Genomic DNA, 9542 nt, shown 5'->3' on the forward strand with positions numbered 1-9542 from the left:
TCTTCCAACTCTTCTCTTTTACTCTTTTCCTTATCTCTTTCATCTCTTATTTCTGCCATAAAAGCATACACCTTGTTTAGACTTAAATTTAATTCAATCACTTCATTCTGTAAGGCATGCATTTCTTCTACCACAGTATTTTTTCCCACCTTCCTTCTCCTCTACACCTGTTTCATCTCTATGCAGATTCTCAGAACTCATTTTTGCAAAACAACTTAACTTTCAATTTCAAACAATGTTAGCTACTATCTCTTCTCTCAGTACATTAGACTGAAATTATTCTGATCATATCCCACATTAGCTGCCACCATATGTATTGGACCCTCTTTCCTCTCTATGGTCAAAGCCACTATTTCCCTTTCTACTGGGAAATCCACTCGGGCTTTATCTAGAGGGGGCACAATTAATTAACGTCAAGTGTGAGCTCTCCTGTATCATTACCTGAGTCAACTCTTGATGAACCCACACTATAAAATATAATAATCATAAGAGGGGTTACTGATGATCTAATTTCAGTCTTAGAGGTAACCGAGAGAAGGGTAATATCAAACAATTGATAATCTTACATTTCTTGATATATTGAATTATAAATCATTAAACTTGTACAACTAAAAAAACCTTAATTGACACAGAGGTCCACTTCTCCACTAATGTGTGTATTCCTTCTTTTATGTCTCCCTTCCTGAATCCTTTGTCTGTACAGGCTTTCCTCAAATTCCTTCATTTCTTTCCTGTATCAGTTCAGAGGATTCCTAAGGCTGGCACCTGCTTTACAATCTGGTGGATCTCTCCAAGGACTTCTCAGGAGCAAACACCCCAAAACCGAACAAAAACACAAAACCCATTCCTAAAAAAAAGAGAAACAATGGTTCTATTTTAGGAATGATAAAACAATAAAAGGTTCAATATAACTAATTTCTTGTAGGAACATAACTACTTTTGACAAACAAACAAATTGCATAGATTCATGCCATTATATACGATCTGAGTAGTTTTATATTTATACATTATATTATATTTATGAAACACTCATTTTAGCATAGATAGTATTATTCTATTATAAACTTCAATAACACTTACTCCTTGAATGGGTTTTAAATCCTCAATAATAACAGAGACATCTGAATGGTATCCAAGTGCCACGTGTCAGCCACTAGCTGTGAAGAAGATATTCTATTTACCATGATTTTCCAATGTGTTCTCAAATGATTACTTTGTTATGGGTCTGTAATCAGATCTATAGTATTTTATAATTTTATTATTGATATTAGCACAGCTGAATGTTCTTTCTTACTTCTGGTATTTAAAGAATTTTACTAACCTCTTTCGAGCATCTACCAGGCACTTGTTTCGTTTCTCTCTCTCTCTGGTTATGACTCTAATATCAGGGTTTAGCATTGTATATTCTTAACATTTTAACATCTACTCAGATCACATATATTACAAGCATATTGTTTCGTCTTAATCATACATACATAATACCGGAACTTAAATAAATTTCTCAAGAAACAAAATGAATACATATTGGTTTCTTCATTAAAATATCCATTATATAACCTTAATATAATAAGCAACAGTGAAATATAACTGCGTACCCTCTAATTAAAGAGAATGCCTTGTGGGGGAAACAAAGAAAACTGAACTTTGTAGGGTAGACTCGCATATTTACACTGTTTCTTTATCTTAGTGTAATAATGTAAACGTATATAGCACCTGATACAAAAATAGTAAAATAAAGTATCATCTTTCTAAGAAAATAAAATATCATCTTTCTAAATAATTATTTAAGTACTAATTATCTTACCAGCTAAAGACTAATTAAATGAGGTATACATAATTAACATATGAGTAAAGACCAAGTAAGTGAGGTATACAAAGGGTGGTCACAGACGAATTTTTGGGTCATTCTTACTTCATGACTTAGTGCTCATTACAATCGCGGTAGCAGTCATACATCCTCCGTCTTGGTTTTCCTTGTCTCCTTATTCCGATCTTCATATTCTCTCTCTCTCTCTCTCTCTCTCTCTCTCTCTCTCTCTCTCTCTCTCTCTCTCTCTCTCTCTCTCTCTCTCTCTCTCTCTCTCTCCTCTCTCTCTCTCTCTCTTCTCTCTCTCCCTCTCTCTCTTTCTTCTACCTTTCTCTCTCTCTCTCTCTCCTCTCCTCTCTCTCTCTCTCTCTCTCTCTCTCTCATTCTCTCATGATATTAATTGCAATAATGATAACATTAGCGATTTTGATAATGCTACTAATGAGTTAATGAGACTTAAGAAAGAAATATATCGTAACGAGATTGTTCCCCCTAAACAATAATCGTTTTCTTTAAAAACAATCCTCCGCTAACGTTTTCTTTGAACACTAAAAATAGGGATAACTAATTTTATAACTTTGTTAAAGTCGGTGGTGTGTGGGGAGATCTGAGTTAGCGATATAAACGTCTAAATTTCTATTTATACTCCAAGTTATATGAAAATTGTTTTATTTCTGATATAAGTATAATAATTAACAACTTATTAATAGAAATTATCTGTGTTGACCAAATTGTATCCTCGATATCACAATGACAATACACGCATGGCAAGGTTTAAAAGAATTAATTTATCAAAATAATGAAAACTAAGAAATAGATGAAGAATAAGAAAAGTAATAGAGGGCACATCAAAGGCAAACTTACACAAAGTTAGATATAAATATCCCTAGATAAGAATTTTGTGTTGGAATGTTATGACATTTAAATTATTTACTCCGTTCACTTTGCATCTTACGTTTTCTGTAAATACGTTGACAAGCTTTAGTTTTCTCTAAATAATGAATTTAGGGATGTCTAAATTACTTATCCCAAGGGAGTAGGTCGCGTATCTTCTTCCGAGTTGGGAAAATAAAAGGCCCGATTTGCTTTCAATTTCCTAGATCCTGGTGGCGGCATCGGCATCGTCTCTGACTTGCACGTTGCAGGACCCAGGATCGAGACCAGAGGAAGATCTTCTTTAGCCTCGGGAAAAGTTAACAGGTGTTTCTGACACCTGCTCGTGTTTGGCGGTTCACGAGTGTTCTCCACGGAGACGACGTCCCCCTCGCGAGGTCAGAGGTCAACTCGGGTCGGCAGCTATGCAGAGCGGCAGCAACAGGCTGCAATACGGCGGTAGAAATACCGTTCGGCCGAGAGACATCCCCCTGGGCTTTAAGGGACTCAACACCGCCGTCAGAACAGATAGACGGTTTAGCCACGTCTCTGAAATAAAAGCAATCGCAATAATGATAAACAAAACGACAATAAGGCCGACTCTGCTAGTTGTTTTATTGGAATATTCCTAATGAATGATTCTCCAGTGATAATAACGATAATATCCTTATCATTATCATTAATATCATTATTATTGTCATTACTATGATAATAATAAATATTATTATTATTATTATTATCATTATTATTATTATTATTATTATTATTATTATTATCATCATCATCATCATTATCATTATCATCATTATTATTATTGTTATTATTATTATTATTATTATTATTATTATTATTATTGTTATTATTATTATTATTATTATTATTATCAATGTTGTTGTTATTTTTTCCATTATTATTATCATTATTATTATTATTATTATTATTATTATTATTATTATTATTATTATTATTATTATTATTATTGCTATTATTATTATTTTTGTTATCGTTATCGTTACTTTAGTGGGCAAAAGGACAAGTAGACCACCACACCCCCTTCCGGTCATGTGTCCTACTTCCGTGACATGATGTAACATGACCTTGAGCCGCTCACGTGTCTTACTTTCGTAAAATGAAGTAACAACCAGCGTCATGTACTTAGCGCCAATTGTTTTTAATTATTCAAAAAAAAGTTTAACACATGACAAGTCAAAAACTGTCGCTTGCTTCTAGATGTGCCTTCCCACATGCCTACCTGTCTAGCGGTATACGAGGGGGGGTGTCCTTGTAGGCTAACTACCCAGCTTTCTACTCGGGTAATTGACCTTCCACTTCGTACAAATTATCTACAGGGGATGACTACTTTCTCGAACTTACCCTCAGACATGCCACAGCAGGTACAGGTAACCATAGGGTATTAGGGTAGTTTTGAATTCCCATTTTTCGTTCTCCGTTAAATTTGGGCATATGATAATTGTTCATTCGGTATATTGGAAGTAAGTATTGTAAACACTATTAGACATGTCAATCAAAGGATCATAAAACTAGAACATATATTTATTATTTCATTCTGGTGGTATCCCAAAATTGACATTAACTGACTGTGTCAACTGGCCGGGCGGGGGCATATTTTGCCTCAGTGATATTCTAAGAGACATTTTCTTCCGTCTGCTCTTCTTGGTAGGAGAAAGAGGGCACCCGCTGTCTCTTGTGCCCTTTGTCTTCTCTTTACCCTCCGAGTTCACTTCGACCTCCTTCGAATTATCATGAAAATGAATCGGAGAAGGCAAAGGAGCAGACGACGAAACCACACAGCCTCGGGCCATTAGTCATCATACCAGGATGATATGAAGCCTCGTCATGCAGTAGAGTTTCCTCGCTTCCGCAAGTGCTCGGAGTACACATGTCAATTGCATCCTGCTCGCTGGTTGCTGGTATCCATCTTCTCTTAGCAGGTTGTGCCTCTACGCTCCCAATCAAGAAAAGGCATACCTCGCCCCTATTTCCTTAATCTGTAACACATATAGAAGACAATCAGATTCCAAAAGACTAATCGTAACTGCAGATAACAGCCAAGACATTCCATACAAGTCTCCGACTAAAATAATAACAGTATACTCACTCTTGAGAACTGCGGAACCGGATTCGTTAAGGTTTGGCACAACATGAATCTTCCGGATCATACTTTCGGACTTCACTGAAATATAGGAAAACAATGCAATTACTTGAAGGTTCTGCATACATCATTAGAGACATGCATCGGCGTATTTGCACTTCAACCTCGACTAAACAAAAGTTATTTATCAATGAAAGCAATAACCCACACATATCTTAATTATAGCATTGAGGCACAGATACAGAGGTCATAACTAAAACTTAGAAAGTACTTACCAAGGTTGGAAACTGAAAATATAGAAAAGAGAGACTTTAAGGTTTTGTGTATAAAAAATATCTTAGAATAAAGTTGTATATCATCACATTTCTGTAAATCATACCAACAGCACGGAAATATTAACCAGTAAAACACATAGTGATACAAAGATGAATCTTAGAGGTACGAACACAGAGACTAAAACTAAAACTCAGAAATGACTTACCAAAGGACAAAACTTCACTAGTGAAGGAACTCATCTTGACGGCGTATGTTTCTTTCTTCTGTGAAAGGCTCAATATCTTCCCCACTTTGAAAACAGAGTACTTATACACCTAGGATCGCCCCCCCCCCCTTCAGCGTTGTCGACCAATCAGCAAATGACAGCACAGAGAAAGGACCAGGAAACAAGGAACAGAAATCACCCCCCCCCCTCCCTCTGCACCCCACCCTCATCCACCACCCCCGCAATATAATTTCCTGTATTCTGCTTTGCTTAACGTACGATCGCAAAATAGCCTCTCACACCTGGGCATTTTAAAATGTTTATATAAAACCGTATAACCTTATTATTATATCTAAAGTCGTTCGCTGAAAAATACCTGCATAATATTTGACCAATGTTTTCTATTCCGTGCAAATTAATGTTGTACATAACGAAAATAACATACGCACCACAGTTAAACTATCGAGGCTTTGTAATGATCTACTAATGTTAACAAAACTTTTTTTTTCGGAATACTGATCGATAAATGCCTGGAACCACGGAGAATAGATATGAAGCAGAACATAAAAATCAAAATATGCACTGCAAGATTTTCCATTCACAATTAAGACGTAATGCCTCATTATTGACGGTCTGTGGCGAGATGTAAGAATGTTAACCACATAGAACTCATTATAAACCCCTTTTTCTTTCTTGCAGGTAATTGATCTGCTAAAAAACAGCCTCGTAAAACATATCCTCTCCTGAGAAACTGCGAACAGATATCATTTACCTCATAGCAGTTCATTACGCTCTGATATCTGTAACCACTCTGCGATCGTTATCGATATAAATTACACCTTGTGTATCTCCTGCTTGGAATAAAACAATGTTCTGATCGTGCGGTTGTGCTAACCCAACTCCAATCCTGAGAGTTCCAGAATTTTAAATGGCTATTGCATCCTGCATTTTTTCAGGTTGTAAATCCATAACAGCAATCATTTTACCGCTTACAAACCCATCTCTGTCTAAACCTAATGCATTCAGCGAATGATAATACAAGTCTGAGCATTGCGCAGGGAAATTCGTGCTTATATTGTACACAGAGGTATTATTGACGGTGACAAAGAGTTTGCTCAGATGATTATGACCTAAATGCAGAGGATTCATTGTATAGTCCCCTGCGTCAACCATAAACAGAAATAAATTTTCAGGAATGGCAGACCCCCACAACCCCCGCATGTCAAGCTATGTCTGACGGCTCGCCATGACATAAGTCTTGTAGAGCGTCTTATTAAACACATAGCTGAGAGGACTGTGTTGCAAAGATCTACCAAGTGCCTCAATTTCAGAATCTCTAGGCTTCAGCGTAGTAAAATGAAGCATACAGGTATCAATTTTCACCACCGGATTAAGTGCCGATGTTTCGGGCGTTGTGTTCACAACAAACTTGTCGGTAGCAAACTCAAGCCGTATTTCCATGGATACATTATCCAAAGGATGCATGTCCATTGTTGCTACATACATCAATAATGGTGCCATAAAATGAAATCCATGAGCTTTTACCTCGTTCATTACATTTTTTTTCTCGCATGCGCTGATGCGTGCGAAATAATTGTCTGCAAAGTTTCGCGGCATATCAGAAGGTTAGGAATAATATATATTTCTCCCTAGAGTTTCTTTCAGAGAGGGCGACATGCTCGTTACTAAACGTACTTAGGATGAGAAACTGTATAGCGGATTTTGTTCTACCTGTTGCCCGTTAATTAAAGTACACAGACACAGGCTTCATGAGAGAGTGCATAGCAGAATTACATAATTCTGCATGATCGTCATTACTCAACGGCGTTCCATCCTCCTTTCTCAGGGCCCCCCTTAATTTCTTACACCACTCTTGAGAGGTCTACGTAACAATTTTGCCCAGCTGGCCACCTAAATTCGGCGTAATTATCAGTAATTAACCCGTTTATCCCGGCGTTAAACGGTAATACGTCAGCTTCAGAGCGTTCCTCTATCCCAGACTCGACCATGCGCACCCTGTTTGACCGAACATGTCGCTCACCCCGGCAACGTAAGATGAGAGTGGTGTCTTATACTGATTCATTGTCTTTCCTATAGTATCGAGTCCTTTCTCGTTCAATATTATTGCGCACAGCAACAAGGTTGGATTATAACTGACTATGCCAGAGAAAAGACATCATTTTTATAGTTCGAACAACTCGGTCGGATCTTTAATCTCTTAACTCGTTTTCTGCGCACCCTCCTTCCTCCCCCCCTCTCATCGCTCTGGCGCCCACCTGCTTAATAGCCTCCACACCTCTTCTTTTCATAGAGGACTTTAGACTCGTCTTTCCCTCTCTCAGATCGTCAATAACACCCGAACCAAAATCGAGGAGCGCAGGCTTAACCAGTTTAGAAACAAAGGGAATTAACCTCTTGCCTATATTTCCAAGAAAGGAAAATAATCCTGCTCCTCGTCGATAAAAGATCATAGCATTATATATGCCGATATCTCTGAAAGTCCCTCCTCGAACGGGTTTAAGCAATACTTCCTGTCGTTCAGAAATCGTTCTAAACTCATCTACAGTCGGGGGGACGAAAGGCGCTCTTACATAAATGATGAGTACTGTGTGCCCTGTGTTCTCTCTTTATCCTATAATCAAACAGATCGGAACGGCGTTCCGTTGTAGAATAAGCAAAAACGCGAATGTACAGTGCTTATATATGCATGGCTTAGCGAGGTCTTATGTGCAATATAAGCGTAACAAAATGACCTTTCTCGAAATTTAATGGATATCCGTTCTGATCTGTAATGCGCACACCCACTGAATGTATAGTCTTGTTTAAAAGTTGTTTATAGAGCACAGGTGTACATCCCTTCGTGCTCGATCCCCGCCAAGCAAAAGCATCAAGAATATTAACCTGTTGCCCGGCAAATCGACAGGGAACAACAATATCCGAATATACATAAATGAAATCCACCCCGCCGTCTGTTCTCGGCGGTCTCGTGCTTAAATTATTATTGTATATATTCCATTTTTCATGGGCACTCGTTTTGATGGGAAACATAATAGCGATAGATCTCCTTTCTTCAAATCCCAACATGTGAGCCATGCGACGCGAAAACGAATTTCCCCCATCGGTTGCAGTGCACGTCGGTGCTCCCTCCCGCTGTATGGTACACCGTTTCTATTCGACACCGACCAATGTCCTGGTCATAAACAAACAACCTTCCATTTGGTATGTATTTATTAACTGTGGTCCCTACCGAGTATCTCCCCCATCTGGTATAAAATATCCTCATTTATCAATCTAGCATTGCTTGCTCTCTTTTCCATCTGTCCTAACATGTTAAACTTCGGAACATATTTAAAGATGTTACGTTCGAGAGCACGCGGATCTTTATCGCATACATAAACAAGTTGAATAGCAAAATCGTCATCATTAGCCATGATGCTGTAATGGTTTTTGGGGTGCAAAAAATTAATCAGCGCAACCTCATAATCCAAAGAAGGATCTAACATTAACGGGGGTATAACGTTTTCCAATGAGTGTGAGGTATTATGCGGAAACACATTTTTCGAAGCATTGCTCGTAATGTATATGTATTGGTTATCTGTCTCCATGGTGGCGACCGACAACAGACTGAGAGCTTCTTTATACATCTTTCATTTATATAAGAAAGGCGAGGATGATACAAAAAGCGGGAATATGTTCAACTTAGTTTTATTAATGGCAAAATCCAACAAGACTTAACATAACAGATTATGGGAACAAAATTATTATTGGTCATCATCATCTTCCGCCTTCACCCGATCGTCCTCCTCTCAGCTGCAGCTGTCCACCGCTTCCTGCGCACGATTCCGGTGTCGTCATCATTAACACCTTCGCTGCGCTGTTCGTCGTCATCTTCATCCTTGTCGCCTTCGCTGCGCGTACCATGATCAGAACAGATGTTAGGATCTGGTTGAACACGCGATTTTTGTTTTATTAACACAACAGGAATTTTTAAAGACATACAGCGGGCGGCAAAATTTTAGATGGGAACAACATATGAATGGCTCCAACTGCCTCCTTCTTCTTCAACGGGGAATAAAATTTCATTAATGTTCATATCACCGAGCTGCGTCAACAAATAGTTGAGACACTCTCCAAGCTTGCTCATCCGATTGTCTAACTTATCACTCGACAATCCGGCCATGTCTGTTTGTACTAGATCTTAATTGTTTCATGGCAATCTCATTTTGATCCAGCGGTTTCCCAGGACCAAAATGAGCAATTAGGTATAC

General features: G+C 38.2%; 1 long non-coding RNA gene across 1 annotated transcript; it reads right to left on the minus strand.

The window, feature by feature from the left end:
• Positions 1–4494: 4494 nt before the first annotated feature.
• Positions 4495–5334, minus strand: LOC119573733. Its single transcript, XR_005228814.1, has 4 exons — positions 5275–5334; positions 5069–5080; positions 4800–4874; positions 4495–4689 (listed from the first exon to the last, which is right to left on the minus strand). It is a non-coding gene; the product is annotated as an uncharacterized LOC119573733 (long non-coding RNA).
• Positions 5335–9542: the final 4208 nt, after the last annotated feature.

The sequence above is a fragment of the Penaeus monodon genome, chromosome 6 (assembly GCF_015228065.2).
Source record: "Penaeus monodon isolate SGIC_2016 chromosome 6, NSTDA_Pmon_1, whole genome shotgun sequence".
Classification (NCBI taxonomy): domain Eukaryota; kingdom Metazoa; phylum Arthropoda; class Malacostraca; order Decapoda; family Penaeidae; genus Penaeus; species Penaeus monodon.